Source organism: Ips typographus, unplaced genomic scaffold, assembly GCF_016097725.1.
Source record: "Ips typographus isolate SLU unplaced genomic scaffold, UJ_Ityp_2.0 IpsContig34, whole genome shotgun sequence".
NCBI lineage: Eukaryota > Metazoa > Arthropoda > Insecta > Coleoptera > Curculionidae > Ips > Ips typographus.
In genome coordinates this window covers 606,295-626,068 of record NW_028098573.1, presented here as the reverse complement: position 1 = coordinate 626,068, position 19,774 = coordinate 606,295, and the positions used below count along the sequence as shown (strand labels likewise).

At 34.5% G+C, this 19,774-nt stretch overlaps 1 protein-coding gene and 2 long non-coding RNA genes across 5 annotated transcripts in view; 1 reads left to right on the top strand and 2 right to left on the bottom strand.

Moving 5' to 3' along the window:
* LOC145739682 (uncharacterized) overlaps positions 1 to 19,774 on the top strand; it is a 242,805-nt gene that overhangs the window by 60,136 nt on the left and 162,895 nt on the right. The window lies entirely within an intron of this gene.
* On the bottom strand, positions 2,346 to 13,021 carry LOC145739688 (uncharacterized). Of its 3 annotated transcripts, none has more exons than XR_014181170.1 (3): positions 12,492 to 13,021; positions 3,143 to 3,729; positions 2,346 to 3,089 (listed from the first exon to the last, which is right to left on the bottom strand). It is a non-coding gene; the product is annotated as an uncharacterized LOC145739688 (long non-coding RNA). The 3 variants fall into 3 exon arrangements; XR_014181173.1 differs by lacking the exon at positions 12,492 to 13,021 and adding an exon at positions 3,877 to 5,107; XR_014181172.1 differs by lacking the exon at positions 12,492 to 13,021 and having other exon boundaries at positions 3,143 to 3,506; positions 3,601 to 3,844.
* On the bottom strand, positions 5,114 to 5,934 carry LOC145739693 (uncharacterized). The gene is made up of 3 exons (XR_014181178.1): positions 5,748 to 5,934; positions 5,324 to 5,619; positions 5,114 to 5,264 (listed from the first exon to the last, which is right to left on the bottom strand). It is a non-coding gene; the product is annotated as an uncharacterized LOC145739693 (long non-coding RNA).

Genomic DNA, 19,774 nt, shown 5'->3' with positions numbered 1-19,774 from the left:
TAGGGTGATTCACGGTGATGGTTAATTAGAAGTATCTAGAGAACAACTCAATATTTTTTGTTGAAATTTCGAGTGTAGCCTAGGTTGGGTCCAATCTCTCTATTTAAAATATTTTGAACTTTCCGGTGTTGCCAGATCAGTCAGAATAAACACCAACTTTTGATTTTCAAATGGAAGTCTGTTTTTAATCTCATTTTTGAATTCATCGCAAGAAGGCTAGTAATTAATTGTTAATACTTCCCTATACCTATCGCACCGTTCCTTAGATATTTTATAAAAATGGTGAACTTGTCAGCAAAACGGTGGTCTAAACTTTAATCAATTTCTCAAGTCCAGACAGTTTTGCTGATGTGACCTTTTGTCTTCAGTTAGACAATACTACATGGTTGAAAAGCCCAGACACAAAAAATGAAAAAAACCTACAGTGTGGTTAATATTGTAACATAGTAATTACACTATGTTCCGTACATGCATTTGCTTCGGTCTCCCCCAATACCAGACTTATGTAAACAAGATCGGCGAATTGGGGTCATGATGTGGGTATAAATACAGCTTCAAAGCACGTACTAATCACCGAACTCTGGGGTCTTCCCCAGAGGGAAGTCACTGACTGATCTCTGGGACAGTCTGGGTTTACCATCTGTGTAGCTTTTAGTGGAGCAGTTGGTAACCAAGTGCAAGCACCCGGAAATCAGCCTGTCAAAGGAAATAGCACGGGCGAGCAGCATTAGTTGCCGTACCGGCTTATCTCCCTTTAACAGTACCAAAGCGTCTTATTCGGCGTGGTGAATGCCCTGGGACACTAGTCTAGGGTTCTATTCACCCCCGGTAAGCGTGCGCCCTCCGCGAAACCCTACATACGCTCCATACATCATGATCCTCGCCTACTTGGCAATCCGGGGGTAAGACCATTGTAGTTTTATCTTAAATAAAAGCGGCTTACCTGTATACCTGTGGTTTTTTCTTCTTCTGAGCTACCCCTTAACGTGACAATATTAACCTTTTAGTCGGACAGATAAAAAACTGCAAAAAGTCCATTTTTTTTAAATGGATATACCACATAGGAGATTAACATGGAAAAACATTTTTTTGCGTCTGTACGGTTAATTTGATTGAAAAATCGTAATAATGAAAGTTGTAGTACCTATCACGAACTAGTTTTCTGTATTTTTTTCAGATCTCTAGCTTGAGCCCTTTTGTCGTTAAACACGAAAAAAAATGCGAAAATTTAAACTTTTAGCCTGCACTGTATAAGCGGTTGTCGAGCAACCGTACCAGCAACAATGACCTGTTTATCCGTTGCTCGACAACCGCTTATACAGTGCAGGCTAAAAGTTTAAATTTTAGCATTTTTTTTCGTGTTTAACGACAAAAGGGCTCAAGCTAGAAATCTGAAAAAAATACAGAAAACTAGTTCGTGATAGGTACTACAACTTTCATTATTACGATTTTTCAATCAAATCAACCGTACAGACGCAAAAAAATGTTTATTTACAACCATATATGTAATGCTGTCATTACTAACGTCATTGAAGGTTAGGAAGTATCATATTGCGCACCTCTACTTCCCGCCCTCACTTCCCGCCCTCATTTCCCGCCCTCTAAAATTGTGATTGTTAATATTTAAAAAAAAAAAAAGATGATTGAATCAAATTTTTTAAATGTCAGATAAAGTCGGATCGATATTCAGTTCGCAAATAATAAATTGAGAAAAATGTCCTGGATTACAACTCGAATTGTATGCATTCTAACGGTTATAATGCCTATAATACATTACAATACTAAAATTAACATGATCTAAACTAAAACCAACTACTTATTGAAATTAATGGTTACATTTGAATTATTATAAGTGTTTATAGAAATATTTAGGCCAGTACCAGCACTGGCGTCTCCAACAGTTGTCTCTTTGGTCGACAAATTAATTTGCTGCTGAATGACTGAGGTTTGTGAACTACTTGCAACAGCTTCAGAAGACATGGCACGTTGGGACAGCATAACAGAAAAGCAGAAGAAAAGCATATAGAAAAATGACTGCTTGGTAGTTTTTTGTTAAATGTAATATTCTAGATATGTTCAGAATGAAACAATGATTTGTAAATTTTGATAGAAATATGATGGTTGTAAATAAAATAGTATACAAACCTCGGTAGGAAGTTTCATTCCTGTCTCGAGATCCTAGCTAAACCTCGACGCTTCGCGTCTCGGCTATCTAACTAATCTCTCGACAGTAATGAAATTCTTCCCACCCCGGTGTGTAATATACTATTTTCCATGTTAATCTCCTATGTCCAGGGTGCTTTTGGACACCTGGTATAATATACCTATAATTAAATGGATAAAACTATATTTTTTGTACGACTGTCTAAAGCCATATCGGTGAAAAATACAATAAAATCTTGTATGCAGACAGATTTTTTATTTATCCTACTTTTGTAATAAATAACAACAGTTTTATAATAATATTATATGTTTAATTGCTGGTTAACTACGTAAACCTAATATGAAAAGAAAAGAGAAAACATTCCTTATAGATAATATGACATTCTCTACTAAAAATCTTTGGACATTTTTATAATATTATCGGATAGTACTTTTCAATTAAAATAAAATTTTACATTCAATTATTGTTACATTTTTCAGAAATAAAAAATCAAAATTAGTTTCTGGCATTCTAACTATGACCAGGTACGTTGATGACTAGTTAAAAAAAAGTTTATGACAAACAGTATTGGCGTATTATTGCTTTTCAAAAATATTTACAAAAACACATAACATAGGGTTAAGATAAAACTATATAAATAGTTAACACAACATTAAAAAATCACTTTAAAATCGGGTACAACAAATTCAGCATTAATCTTCCTTGCAATTTGAGAATGACTCGTACTAGCAACGAGATAACGGTTTTCTCCGGAATGCCACATAAAATCTCCTTTTTCTATTATTTCCTAGTGCACTTGTACTTTTCTAGTGTTATTTCTTTCCATAAGAAACCAAACCATAAGACTGCAGCTGTTGGGCTTTTTCTTCTGATCGTATAAATGATTGTTGCAAAAGCAAAACGTGTCCACCATATCATCAGGAACCTAAGCATTTTATAAAATATAACGAATGTTAACATTATTTTGTAAACCCTTACCTTCTTCTGAAATACTGTATTGCGACAAAGTAGACGGACACTTGCAATATACCCACGTTTCCTATAGAATAAAAAGATTTCAATGAGAATGAAATTTGTAGTCTTCATATTGTAGATACTGATCAAAAACAAAAAAGTATATACTTACTTCGGATTTTCCTTGTTTATCTTTTGTATTTAAGGTACCATGAGATCCTCAGTAGGTATCACGTTGCTTCATTAGACATTTATCAATTAATAAATGTATCCTTATGCTGGACCCTGGTATACTTACATATGAAACACGTGTAGATGTACCACAAACTGTTAAAGAAGATGACTCTGAGAAAGATATATTACTGGGTGCCTTTCCTGCTTATGCTGGCTGCATCACATAAATAGAAAATGTAAAATTATAGGAAAACGTACTTTTAAATTCGTATTCAATAGCAGACAAAACATGACTGGAAAGCATTTACCTAACTGCAGCAAATTAGTCAAACTCAAAGACAGGAGATCTTATGTGGCTATCAACTCGATTGAAAGACTGTGCTGAAAGTATCAAGTTGTTCCATTTGTTTCTTTGCTTCATTCCGTTGTAATGGAAGCTGTAACATATTAATGAATTAATTAAAATCGCAACGCTTTTATTATTATATGTAAATTTTTTCACAATTGCACTAAATTTACATATGATGCAAAAAGCTATACAACATAATAATAGTTACCTACACATAATAGTAATATAAACTCACCTGTGATGCAGTATTCTTCAACACACTCTGTGTGCAAATAGGAAACAAGGTCGCTAATAAAAAAAAAACTAGAAAAAATTGATTGCGCAATTTTTACGTATTTTTATATTATCTTTATTGTTTCAATAATGGGCATTTTTGATTTTGTGAATGTTAGATATAGAAGAGCATAAAGCCCTTAAAACACCATTGTAACTATTTGCACAATTTTGTTTATTGCACAAATTATGGTTATTAGGGGGTCCCTGTTAAAATGGTCTTTAAGCCTTTATAACGCCATTGTAACTTTTATTTTTGACACGATTATTGATTGCGCACATCTTATAGGACCCCTCTGTTAAAATGGTGGTTTTTTGTACCTAATTGTTATGGAAGCACGGTGGTGTAGCTATGTCAATGAAGAACATTGGCCCGCCATGCATTTCAAGAAAATAATTGAGAATTTTTTTAAATTATTAAAAATATTTCCCTTTGTTCGTTGTTTATAGTAAATAATAATAAAGGTAAATTAATTTGAATGAAGCAATTATCATAAATTGTCTTTTCCTTTTATATAACAGTTAAAACAATGAGAAAAGAGAGAATGTGGGGGCCAAAATTTCTTTACTGAACACATTTATTAGGTACATTTGAATGCTACGCCACCGTATGGATGATTGACGGACACAACTAAGATACTATAAAATCATTGACTATATTTAATTTTTTATTTGTATAAATTTATAATTAAAAAGGAAATAAATATATTTTCATTACGGATTTAAGATAATTACTTTCAATGATGATTAAATTGAAATCAATGATTTTAATGTATAAGGCTCTGAATGTCTAAAATGCCATTATAACATTTGCGCTTTTTTTCTGTTAAGGAAGTATCCTTTTGTATATATAGCTATGGAAATAGCATAATGTTCTTATAATGTCTTACTGAATTGTATATTGCACCTTTTTATTTTACAATGAGTGCAATAGACTTTATCCAACATTTGTATTTCGATCAGTATCATTTTTGCATTTATTTTATTTCTTTAAGGTAAATTTTGCAAAAATAACAACAATTCTGAAACGACATTTTGTTTCTTTCTAAACAAGAAATACAAAATGCTCTTTTGCAATAATTACATTTATTGTATTCGTGGTTTTCTTTGACGCAACGACAACACAATGGACAGATATGTTGCATATTTTCTGATTCAGACAGAAACATGTATTTGATGTCATCTCGAAAATCATTAATATTTATCGAAAAGTAGTAGTCCATATGCACACAGTGGAGTAGTGAGTGTAAGTGAAATCAAAACTCAGAGTCGATCTCCACAAATATTTATTAAAAAGGTTGTTAATTGCGTAACATGTTTCGGGTGTATTCAGACACCCATCTTCAGAGGCTGTAAGTTATACAGTGTGTTAATTAAAAACTTTTAAAACTAAGGATATGGAAGCCTACCTTAACTAGATCACTAGTCTGCTGACTGTCATTCTAAAAGGGGGGACAGTTGAACCCAAATGTACCAAGGTGGTTTTTTATTCTGCACGGGGGAAAAAACCTTGATCAAAAACCCAGTTCTGGTACAGAGGTGACAGGTTGCTCCGTTTTTTATTCTCGAAGGGGAAAAAAACTTAATCAAAACCCAGTGTTGATGTCAAAAAGTGAAGTTACTAGCTACGTTTTTTATTCTTTAAGGGGGAAAAAACTTAATCAAAACCCGAAGAAGTTGAATGATGTAAAAACTGCATGTCTATCTGTAATAAAAAGCATGAGTAGAAATGGGATGTCCTGAAGGGGTGTATATGTGATGGGGGGGAGATAAATTAAAGTCAAAAGATAAAATGAAGGGCAAGTCAAAAGGGGGCTAAACTGTATATCTTACCTGAGGAGACCAAATGGACACGAAAGGGACGTCACACAACAAAAAACCGCGGTGGACACTCACAAGTGTAACATTTAACAAATTAAAATGAGGGCGACTTTCCCTTTGTCACTGTGGAGGTGTGACCGTGCAGGGCAACATGGCTTGGGTGCAGCAGGACATGGAGTGGCCAAAATGGCTTCCAACCCACGCCAAAGGCAGGTTGCAGGAAGTCCAGGGGGCAGCAACATATTGCCAAATTCGAAAAAACCCGAAAAACCAAAAAACCAAATCCCCTAGAGAACTGAAAAGGTCAAAAACCCCCAGAGCCGGACATGACAGACAGCTGACAGCAGACAATACGTGTGTGATCGGTCCACTCATCAGAACAATACAGTGTAAACAAATAAAGTTAGGTTAAATTAGCACTTAACACTAATTAACCGACGGCCTAATTATAGGTTTTACAAGTAATGCAATGGTTAATCAACAAATGAAAGCAAAAAAACAAAAATTAAAATTAGATTAACGTTAAGCAATGAGCAACCTTCAACCTGGGGACACAAAAGCACAGATTAAACACCGTTCTTGAGCACAGGCAAAAGCAAACGTAAGTATCAAACAGTGGGAATTGATTAAGGGTAAATGTAATGTGTGGGTAATTTCGAATTTGGCAATATGTTGCTGCCCCCTGGACTTCCGCTTCCTGCAACCTGCCTTTGGCGTGGGTTGGAAGCCATTTTGGCCACTCCATGTCCTGCTGCACCCAAGCCATGTTGCCCTGCACGGTCACACCTCCACAGTGACAAAGGGAAAGTCGCCCTCATTTTAATTTGTTAAATGTTACACTTGTGAGTGTCCACCGCGGTTTTTTGTTGTGTGACGTCCCTTTCGTGTCCATTTGGTCTCCTCAGGTAGAGCTCGAATCAGATGAGAAAAGGCCACCGCATCATCAATGACGCAGTTTTTAAAACTATTTCTTTCTCCTTCTACAGTTGCCGTCGCATTAGATATAATCAGAGGCGTCCTATTAAAATATTCCCGAAAATATATTGTTAAGCGGTCAAAAAGCCACTTGGCAACGTAGTACGGTTTTTACTTGGACACAATTAAAACAGATGCGGCAGCGGCCAGGGACATTTGGACCTTTTTATATGCTTTTACTAGCCGGCACTCTAAACGGTGTTGCCAAGTTTAAAAAAATGTAGTGGCGGACAGGGAGACTTAGGGGGTTAGGTTAGGTTCCGTTTTAGTCTGGTGTTTTGGTTGTATTGTTGATGGTCGCAGTTGAAGTTCACATAGTGTTATGAATAAAAAACGTTATTTTGTCAAAATGTCTTTCAAAAAGGTTGGAAAGAAGGGTGTTATCATATACAGCCAAGGCCGTGAAATCGTCAGTAACGTCTTACAATTTATGAAGAAAGAAGCAGAAGGAGTTTCCATTCCTTTGAAAAACTTGTTGTCTTTTATTTTCTTTATTAAAAACGACGAAAATGTTTCATTTTACTGATAAAATAATAGCACGCCACTGACTGGCTGCAACAACTTGGAAAGTAACGAGAGCAGCAATATTTAAAGCGAGACGTACAGAGATCGTGACATCATCGTTTGATGACGCCTGTGGCCTTTTCTTAGCTGATTCGAGCTCTAAGATATACAGTTTAGCCCCCTTTTGACTTGCCCTTCATTTTATCTTTTGACTTTAATTTATCTCCCCCCCATCACATATACACCCCTTCAGGACATCCCATTTCTACTCATGCTTTTTATTACAGATAGACATGCAGTTTTTACATCATTCAACTTCTTCGGGTTTTGATTAAGTTTTTTCCCCCTTAAAGAATAAAAAACGTAGCTAGTAACTTCACTTTTTGACATCAACACTGGGTTTTGATTAAGTTTTTTTTTCCCCTTCGAGAATAAAAAACGGAGCAACCTGTCACCTCTGTACCAGAACTGGGTTTTTGATCAAGGTTTTTTCCCCCGTGCAGAATAAAAAACCACCTTGGTACATTTGGGTTCAACTGTCCCCCCTTTTAGAATGACAGTCAGCAGACTAGTGATCTAGTTAAGGTAGGCTTCCATATCCTTAGTTTTAAAAGTTTTTAATTAACACACTGTATAACTTACAGCCTCTGAAGATGGGTGTCTGAATACACCCGAAACATGTTAGGCAATTAACAACCTTTTTAATAAATATTTGTGGAGATCGACTCTGAGTTTTGATTTCACTTTCATTAATATTTGTTTCGAGTGCTAACGTTTTTCCTTGCGAAAATTGTTTAAAGAAATAGATTACGTATACACCGCAATTATAAGAATCTGTCTGAACGGCGTGGTCATAAGTAACTATTTTCAAATTTAAATCAAACGAAGTGTTAAATTTGTTATTGTAAAAGTTAAAAAATTGTTTAAACTTTTTGAAATAACGTTCACTTTGATTTAAAGCCATATTACGCCTTTGTGTTTGTGGATCTATAAAACCGAACGTAGCTTTTTCAAAATCTGCGATAGCGAGACACCAATGATTTTGATTTACATTCACTGGGAACACCAATATAGGGGCAGTTATTCGAAAATCGTTCAAAAAGTCATGATCGAAGAATCCACCTAAAACGACTTCCACTAAGGTTATATCCATTGTTTGAATTTTTTCATTCTTGTTGCAAATATGTAACCCAATATTAATTATGTTATCATATAACCAACCCTCTCCAAAAAGGCTTTCAAATTCTACACAGTTAACTTGTGCAACTTTAACATTGAACTTTTTAAATGTAGCAATGTAATATGTCGTTTTGCCGATTTTCTTGTAATAATTGGGATCATTTATTAATCCATTTTCCAAAATTTGGAAGCTTTGGGATTCAGTTTTAGTTAGATCATCTTGATCTAAATTATGTTTTTTAGCGGCGCTAGCATCGCTAATATCTGATGATAAGGAACGAAGCCAGTTGCTTTCATCTTCTGAATACGTTTCGTTTGGTGTAAGCATGGCGGGTAAATAATATTTGAAATAAAAATCTCGAAGTACCATAAGTACTTGGGTATCAAAAAACCGTTTATCTCGGTTTATTCGTTCTATTATCATGTCGCATTTTGTAAATATAACAAAATCACACCAATTGCGATTTGAAACCTCCATTAATCCTTGTACTTGATAATAGTATAAATTGGTTTTATTTAGTTGACCATTAGTCGAATTGAGGTATTTCAATTTTGTAAAAGTAATTTTCTCATTTCGAATACTGTAGGGACATTTTACCTCAACTATTCCGTCATTGCCCACCAAGCCATCTGGAGAACCAGCTAGATATGGATATTTGTTGTGAATGATTAAACCACTTTTCAACACCACATTGCCAGACCTCATACTATACTCTCGAAGGGCATTTTCTTCTTCTTTGATGCCATGCCTAACTGAGTCGACATGACTGATATCTTTGAAAGATAACATTACGTCAGCTAGCTTGATTTTTGATATATTGTCTTTAGCTTTTATAATTTTACCAAAATTTGAACAAGTTAAGCGCTTTCGTCGCTCCTCTAAACAAAATTGAGATTTCCTTTGATTTTTAGTTTTTTCTTCTACACGTTTTTGTTGTACATTGGTTAAATTCAAAACAGTAAGAAAGTCTTGAATCTTTTTTCTTAAAATTATACTTTTTACTGTTCTTGTGCAAAGAAAGCAACTGTACGACTGATTTGGGTCCAACGATGGATCACAAATTTGGTGTACCCACCTGTCACATAGATCGCACTGAACCCAATAAGCGGTGGTGGTCAATGCTCCACAATTACAAATAATGCACACATCATATGAAAAACACTGTTTGCAAAAATAGTTTTCGGTATTTGAAATATTTTTGTATTCTGTTATACATAGGTCGTGCACCCATCCGTTACACATATCGCATTGATGCCATGACACAGTGACATCCAATCCACCAAGACCACAATATAGGCAATTTTCGCTATTAATTGGACCATTTGATTGACGTTTTATTTTGTCATTGGATAGTGAGTGGTTTTGAAAGTGTTTTAAATAATTACCAGAAAAATGCGTTGAAACGGTAGCCTTTTTTCGCTTCCAACTTTCTTGACTATTTAACTCGTTGATTAAAGGGTCTTTGATAAGAGGTGGTCGAGCGAGTTTCTCACAAACCTAGTACATTTTAGATTACGGTTACCTGCGAGAACGTTCGTTTTTAAATTGCCAAAATGTGTTTCAACATAACAATTACTCAATCTATTTAATGTGTATTTTTTGGAAATCATTATTCCTGACCATAAAGGAAGAAAAGGCATATATTTTAAAGTAATTACATTAGCCCACTCTGGAAAATAAAACTCATTTTTTTTACCTTCACTCTCTGACAGTATGACAGCTTCTTCTAATTTAGAATGAAACAGTACATAAAATGGGCTACCTTTGTGTAATGCGTTATCAGAAGACGACAATTCTTCTTCCACTTTAATTACATTACTTACCGATTCCTCATTACTTATTACGTCATTTTCCGTAGCACAACTTTCGAGTTTGCATAGCTTTTCGTAAGCAGTTTGTACATGTTGATTTTCGTATTGGGATAAAACCAGAATGCAAATACATTCGAACCACACAGTAACATCATTAAGTGTTGTTAACATAATACATTTTGCAAATAAATTTTTTTAAATTTTTTCTAGATGATCATTATTTACAATTTTTTTCAAATCTTTAGAAACCATTTTCATAAAATGGGCACAACATAAATGTAACAAAACGAAAGATGAACCCACACCTTTCTGGTCATCGTGTTGAGTCAATTTATTGTAACATTCGCTCAGATAATGTTGCAAACTCATATCATTAAATGCTCGGGTCACAGCATGCATATTAGCGAAACTAAAATCTGTGACTACGGCACCAAATAACGGCCATTTCCGAAAAGTTAAGCAAAAACATTTAAAATCATACAAAAATTTAAAAATTGCATTTGTGAAATGCCTTGAAGAAATCATATCCAAGACAGAAATTATTCTATTTGTTTCTGCTATGTGAACAACCCCGGAGTATAAATATATACGCTTGCAATTTTTCAATACTTTTGGGGCTCGCACTATGCTGCCTGTAGCATCGAAGTACAGAATTGGTAATTCATCCCCAATTATTTGTTTTTCGCAAAGACTAATTTGTTCTTTGCTAAATAATTTAATGGAAAAAGGAGAAGAAACTTCTTGAACGTATTCAGGATGATCACGCTGCATAAGAAACATATCAATTAGGTCATCATTATTTCTGTCAAAAGAAGCAAGAGCTTCTGATCTAATTTTTCGAAATGTTGCGTCAGATTTAATATTTTCGAGATTTTTACTTGTGTTTACAAAGTTGGCATCAGCTTTCAGAAGTATACTTTTTTTAACATCAGAAGGTTTCCTACTCAGTAACTTTTGTTGCATAGCAGATCTCTCGATTCCCTTGACGTAACCAGTAAGGACTCTTTTATGGCAAAAATCTTTTGAAGTACTATAAACGGTAACTTTCCGCAATTTATCAATATGAATGACAAATGCTTTGCAATTATTAAATTTATTATGCCGACATACCCCAAATAATGTTAAACTACCGTCTATACATTGTTTTTTGCTTTTAAATGCAATAAGGCAAGTATTATTCACAGATTGAGACATTTTCTTTCTTAAATAAAATGGGTAATTTTTGGAATCTAGTTTGTTGTTTTTACATATTAAATTCCATTCGTTAACAGGAATTATAAAACTTCCTTCAAAATATTTGCATTTTTTATATGTAGGCTTTTCAAGTAAATCTACATTTTTGGCACCTACTGGTAAAATCTCAGAACTAGTGCCTGGAGAGGTGTCCACCAGACAACTGGGAAAATCGATTTTTTCCGGTGTAACGGCACAAAAAATGTCTCTTTTCACCTTCAAAACATTTGTATAGTAGGGTTGCACTGAAGATGAACTACGGGTGCTACGAAGTTCGACGCAACTATTATTAGAATTAACGCAGCTTTTTTGTGAACCAGGAAACAATATGTCAGGATACTTTTCAGGTGTTGATTCTAGCTTACTTACCACATTTTTCTTTAGTGATATATCAGGAATGATTTCGTCGTCATCCTCAACTTTTGCAGGTTTACGTTCAATATTTTCTTGCATTTCAACGTTATTTAAGATTTTCAAATAACTATAACATGCTTTTCGAACATTCATTAAGTTTTTTCTATTAACCTTCCAGCCTAAATTTAAACAAATACTTTTAATAAAAAGTGGTGATTTCAATTGTACTAAAAGACTTTCCCTAGAAATATTTTTATTCTTTAGTACTTCGACAGCTAAATCAAATTTGACTATACGTTTTGATTTGGCTGCAATATCCATCTCTCCTTGTTTATCATTCCTGTTAAAATATTTCACAATGTACTCCTTATTTCTACTAAGATATAAGGCAACGACGCTAGGATACTTAAGTTTCGGAGTTTTAATACTTCGTGCTATTTCTTGTATTAAATCCGATTTTGGACTCAATCTTAATAAATCCAAACCTTGAATATTTGGGCAAATTGCTACTGCAGTGCTCAAAATGTCGTCAATATTACAATTATTATTTAACATTATGAGATTATTCACTACACCTATTTATCTACTAACTCGATTTATGTAAATATGAACTGAATTATTGGTCACTACTAATTGGTACGTGATATAATAACAAATATGAGCAATTTCCCAAAATAAAATATAACAGAAAATTCCTACCTTAACGAACGAATTTTCCACTTTCCACATTTATGTGAACCAGTCAACCATTCTCTAACTTCTACTCTAATACTAGTAAACTAACCAATAATAGCATGCCGTGATTTCACGACGGCAAGGTTTTGTTATGATTGGTTGAAACTATAGACTTGAAACACACAATACAAAATCCGACCACTCTAAATAGGTTTCTGTTTCCTTTTAACCTTAGAAAACGCACTGCTGGAAGTTGAAACGGCAACAAAATATTGAACATTGAACGCAAGCGCAACGCCAACCAACAAGTATAACCAAATATAGTAAAATATAGCTTATTAGCGGTGGGGGATAGATAACTCGACTATTTTGGTAAAAACATATTAAACTACAATAGTTCCATCTACCCACAGTTTACAGAAGTTAATCTACTTTGCTACGACTGAGTTTCAATGGTTTCTTTTATATCGCGGCATCGGTTTTTACACCACCATTTAGAAAATCAAAACGCCAGGTACCAGAGGTACATTATGAGCCCTATAAATGTACCAAAGGGGGTTGTGATACTATGATTAGTTTTGGATTAATTTGAATCTGAATATCGTATGCGCTGGCTTGCTAGAGTAGTGAATTCAAATTTGCCGCCCTCTGACGGGGTGTAAGGAGTTCTCACTACCCTCTAAAGATACTTCATTATGAGCCCTATAAATGTACCAAAGGGGGTTGTGATACTATGATTAGTTTTGGATTAATTTGAATCTGAATATCGTATGCGCTGGCTTGCTAGAGTAGTGAATTCAAATTTGCCGCCCTCTGACGGGGTGTAAGGAGTTCTCACTACCCTCTAAAGATACTTCATTATGAGCCCTATAAATGTACCAAAGGGGGTTGTGATACTATGATTAGTTTTGGATTAATTTGAATCTGAATATCGTATGCGCTGGCTTGCTAGAGTAGTGAATTCAAATTTGCCGCCCTCTGACGGGGTGTAAGGAGTTCTCACTACCCTCTAAAGATACTTCATTATGAGCCCTATAAATGTACCAAAGGGGGTTGTGATACTATGATTAGTTTTGGATTAATTTGAATCTGAATATCGTATGCGCTGGCTTGCTAGAGTAGTGAATTCAAATTTGCCGCCCTCTGACGGGGTGTAAGGAGTTCTCACTACCCTCTAAAGATACTTCATTATGAGCCCTATAAATGTACCAAAGGGGGTTGTGATACTATGATTAGTTTTGGATTAATTTGAATCTGAATGTCATATGCGCTGGCTTGCTAGACTAGGGAATTCCAAATTGCCGCCCTCTGACGGGGTGTAAGGAGTTCTCACTACCCTCTAAAGATACTTCATTATGAGCTCTATAAATGTACCAAAGGGGGTTGTGATACTATGATTAGTTTTGGATTAATTTGAATCTGAATATCGTATGCGCTGGCTCGCTAGAGTAGTGAATTCAAATTTGCCGCCCTCTGACGGGGTGTAAGGAGTTCTCACTACCCTCTAAAGATACTTCATTATGAGCTCTATAAATGTACCAAAGGGGGTTGTGATACTATGATTAGTTTTGGATTAATTTGAATCTGAATATCGTATGCGCTGGCTTGCTAGAGTAGTGAATTCCAAATTTGCCGCCCTCTGACGGGGTGTAAGGAGTTCTCACTACCCTCTAAAGATACTTCATTATGAGCCCTATAAATGTACCAAAGGGGGTTGTGATACTATGATTAGTTTTGGATTAATTTGAATCTGAATATCGTATGCGCTGGCTCGCTAGAGTAGTGAATTCAAATTTGCCGCCCTCTGACGGGGTGTAAGGAGTTCTCACTACCCTCTAAAGATAGTTCATTATGAGCCCTATAAATGTACCAAAGGGGGTTGTAATACTATGATTAGTTTTGGATTAATTTGAATCTGAATGTCATATGCGCTGGCTTGCTAGACTAGGGAATTCCAAATTGCCGCCCTCTGACGGGGTGTAAGGAGTTCTCACTACCCTGTAAAGATACTTCATTATGAACCCTATAAATGTACCAAAGGGGGTTGGGATACTATGATTAGTTTTGGATTAATTTGAATCTGAATATCGTATGCGCTGGCTTGCTAGAGTAGTGAATTCAAATTTGCCGCCCTCTGACGGGGTGTAAGGAGTTCTCACTACCCTCTAAAGATACTTCATTATGAACCCTATAAACGTACCAAAGGGGGTTTTTTATTATTATTATTATTATTAGGAATAGTATTATTGAACGCGCTTATATGTAGATCGTAGATGTGGCAACGCTGCAAAACCTGATATACACCATACAGGGTAGGTAAGAAGCCTGTTTGTTGGTTTTGTTGTTGATTGTGCAGATGTTAAGCGTTAAATAGATATATGTGGAATTATAGATATAAAAGGAGAATGCTGGAAATAAAGGTATGCAAATATGTTGTTCTAAAATGTCCTGTGGATAGTGAAAGAACGAAGTAACTGCTCACAATGTTTATTTAACACATTTTAAGTGAAGAAAAAAATAAGTCCGACGCCACTGACCGATCGGACATCCTCGGCTCCGGCTTGCTGGAATTCGGCTTGCTGCCTTCACACCAGTTTGTAATCTTACCTGGGCTAGCAGGCGTTGTATGCATTATCACCATTGATAAATATACATTTACTTGAATTTAGTGAATAATCTTCGCCAAGTATTGGATTATTGTAATAAAAATACAATAATTATTTCAGCTTCATGTAAATTTTTTTGACACAACAACACAAAAACAAAACAACAGCAAAGTGACAAGTTGGCATTTGACATCATAACAGATCCAAGATGGTCTATCATCTCTTTTCTCAATGCGATACGCCGGGTGACGTCACAGTGGATGCTCGGGTGCACAATGGTTTGGTATTACTATTTGATTCCCTCTTTTCATTAAAGTAGTCCATCTTCACAGAGTGGAGACATTACTTTCCTTCTGAGATAGTATCTATAGAAAGGGGTAAGTTCGACTAAACGAAATATCTAAAAATTTAGATTCATTAAGTATTGGATTTATTGTTTTAAAAGAACATTTCAGCAGCACAATATGTTTTCTTTACAATCATAGTACTTGATAGGCAGATGTTGTCTCATATAAGAGGTTTCTAGAACTAATATTTAAACTCACCACAAACTACTTTATTAAAAAATATGACTACTATTTCTTAGCATGCTTTTAGATAAGGCTACATATACTCGTAAGACATATTAGCATTAGAGGTTCAGCAATGCAGTTTACTGAATCACCTAATGATGATATTGTTATATTGTGTTAAACATAAAAGAACACTGTAAACTGCAATGATTTTCACTTTTCAGTGAATGTTAATATTGGAATTTTAGTATTAATGTTAGTTTGAATAAAAACAGTTAACTTAGTTTTTTTAGATTCCCTCGTAATCAGATTATTTGTCAAGCTTGGATTAAAGCTTGTCATATACAAGAAAGGGACCTTACAGGACAATCACTCATATGTTCAAAACATTTTCGTCAAGAAGACTATGATACTAGTGTTTGGCCAAAAACTAAACTTTCTCATAAGACAGTTCCAGCCCCAAGTACCAAAAAGTTAAAAAAACCGGTTTATAAACGACATGTAACATGTTAATATGAACATAGCCAAATTTTGTTTCGACTGGGGGTATTTTTATACATATTATTTAGCCCGTTTTTGTTAAAGAAACGCCTTTTCTCTAATTACCAAGATTAACATTTACAAATTTATATGTTTTAATACACCGTTGAAAGAGTAAAAATCAACAGAATTAAATGACATAAAAATATATAGGGTGTTCCATTTAAAAAAATATAACTTACTGTCATATGTCAGAAACTAAACGTAATAGAAAAAAACTGACTACGCCATTGGATTCTACGTCAAAACTTCTACAGGAAACCGTTTTTCCTTTTTTGATAATTTTAATAGCAAATGAAATACAGAGGAGGTTCCAAAATGACCATTTTTCAAAAACCCCCCGTATCTTTGAAACAAAAGAAGTTTGCGCAGCGCACTCTTCGCCAGTCATCTCAGCTCGGAAAATGACATCAGAACACGTATGCTACGTTTTTTCTATCTATTACCGTTTTCTCTGTACCCCGTAAAACCGTCGAAAATGCAGCACCCTGTACAATAATTTGAAATTGGAACCCTGTCTTGTGAGACAAACACATTGTGAAAATTTATCAGTTAGAAGTTAAATTTCATGAGTGCAGCATTAAAATTCTGAATATGCAAAATCAAACTCGGTTGGAAATGTTATTTATCATTGTTTTTTTCTTTTCCAAACTTAAATATGTCCATACAGGGTGAGCTTTAACATATACATATAAATGGGGCAAATATTAGCTTTATGTACATAGTGGCAGAAAATGAGAAAAAATGTTAGCAAAAATATTTTTACTTTGGGAGAAAATAAAATAATAGTTATGAAAAATAAATTAGGGAGTAAAGAGATTATACAATCATTATTAATTGTTCAGGCACACCTTGTATTTGCTTCCCTTTTTATTGTTTTTTTTTTCAAACTCATGGTTTTGCACCAACAATAGTTAGTAATAAGCATGTTTTTATAACTCCGTTGTTTCAATCTCAATTGTTTTGTTTTAGGAAAATACTCCAGATTCCCTCAGAGAAATAATGGATAGGCAGTTGGTAGCAAAAAACAGAAAATACTCTGAGGAAATAAGAGCATTTTCATTAACATTACATTTTTATTCAGCGCATGCTTACGATTATGTGCGTAAAAAATTTAATAATTTGTTGCCTCACCCACAAACAATTAGACAGTGGTATAAAGTTGTGAATGGCGAGCCTGGTTTTACTAGAGAAACTTACGTCAATAACCAAATAAGTCAAATACCAAATAAAGAAAATGTTAGATCAAAAGATCATTAAGCCTTCGGATTCGCCTTGGTCATCACCAATTTGGGTGGTACCAAAGAAGTTGGATGCTACCGGAAAGCAAAAATGGCGAGTGGTTATTGATTAAGTTAAATGAAAAGACGATTGACAAAAAATATCCCTTCTGGTTAAAAAACGCGCCCGCAACCTTTCAGCAAATCATGGATTCCATACTGCGTGGTATACAAAATGAAAAGTGTCTTGTGTATCTTGACGATAGAATTGAACTCTCAACATCCTTGCAAGAACACATAGAAAATCTCAAGCTTGTTTTCCAGAGATTAAGAGACTCAAATTTCAAAATTCAACTCGACAAAAGCGAGTTTTTAAGACGTGGAGTTGCTTTCTTAGGTCATGTAGTAACACCATCGTGAGTAAAACCAAATCCGGCTAAAATTAAAGCAATAAAGAATTTTCCTACTCCTAAAACAACAAAACAACGAAAAGGTTTCTTAGGACTTTTGGGTTACTATCGGCGTTTTATTAACAATACCGCAAAATTAACTAAACCACTAAATAAATGTTTAAAGAAGGGTGCTACCATCGAGCACAATAATGAATTCATAACTTGTTTTGAAACTTGTAAAAATCTATTAATTAATGAACCCATCTTGCAATATCCGGAATCATTGACAAATAAGTCTTTGGATGTTCAAATGTCCTTCAATATCATGGGGGCTCACTTTTGGTCCTTCTCTTGGTCATTGGTCATCTACAACAATGATATTAAAAAAGTTTAATTTGTTCTTCTTCTTGCAGTACCTATCCGGTTAGCATCCGTGGCGACTAGCATGGCTATTCTGACCTTATTGGCTGCTGCACGGAACAGTTCAGTAGTGGTTAAGGCAAACCATTGTCTGAGGTTTTGAAGCCAAGAGTTTCTTCTCCGTGCTGATCCTTTATGGCCAAATATTTTCCCCTGAAGAATGAGCTGCAGCAGCCCATACCAATCTTCGTTTCGTGTTGTTTAATTAACCAATTACACAAATTACAACAATAAGTTATAAACCAAAGCAAGTAAAAAAAAATAAATATAAAGTACCCATAATATATAAATTACTTGATAAATTTTAAAGTGAAGTGAATAGCGCGAAGTATAAATAAATAATATAGTAATTGTGAATTAGGAAGACAACTGACTTGAAAACTTAAGATAAGTCCTTAGCTATGACGATGTAAGTACAATTGTTAATTGTCAACCTTTTGTTTACAACCGTATTGTGCATCCATTTGTGTATTCCGTGTTTAATAGATTTAAGTGTGATACAAGGAAAACTCAGTGTTTGATTCCATCCCTAAAACTGAGATCCCGGCACGACGTTTAACGTCGTGAGTCAGTTTAATTGGTGAACCCAGAAGGGCTCATAAATTAAACGTGACATTTGGTGGAGGCGCCGGTCTGTTTTGAGATGGATGGAAAACAATAGTTGAGTTTTTTATTTTTATTTTATCTTTTGGGGTATGATACAGATTCAGGAAAATAATGTGTGTAAATGTGTGTATAACACTGTTAAAAAAAAAGTGAATTTTTAAACCAGAAAAAATATTTTTGATTTTTCTCATCGTGAGTGAAAATTACCTCTTTAAAGCAAAAATACAATTTTTCTTTTTGCATAATTAATTTTGTTCTACATTGTCATTTTGAATATTTGCTTTCTAAATTGTTAAAAGCATGTCAGTATTACTGAAACGATCGTGTTTGATCGATTAGTTTGATCGTGTCTTATGTTAAAAAAGTCAAGAAATTAATGGCTAATATAACTTTACGTACAGCACTGGCCGAAGATTTTGAGTTTTTCAACAAACAACAACGATAAAGTAACAGTTAATCTCAATCGACCTGATTTAGATGTTACATCTAAAAACCAAGTTCAGAAAGAGTATCTAATGGGTGTGGAAATTTCTGACGTCGAAAAAACACCTGTAATAAAATTAAAAGTTGCTCGGAAGTATATTGTAAAACCAAATACGCAAATAACGTTAAGATTGAAAACCGCGAATAATGTGCCTTATTTAACAAAATGCAATTTTATTAAAAGAGACAGTTATTTATGTCCAAGAAATCTGTGTGTAGACCCACCATTTTTGCAAAATGGGCACAATTTATACATTAAAATTGTCAATAAGGGATTTAGAACAGTTCCTATTTTAAAGCATTCTGTTATAGGTAAATTCGACGTTAATGAATCAATCAATACAAATACGACAAAAGATTCAATGTTTTGCATTTCAGAGAAACGCAAATCAAAAACTGCTAATAAGTTTCAGTCCGATTTTCCTATTCAACCGAAAATGTTACATCCTAATTTACAGACAAGTAACATAAATGAAATCGATAATATTGATTATCGAAGAAAAGTTGCGATGTTTAAATCAACTCGTA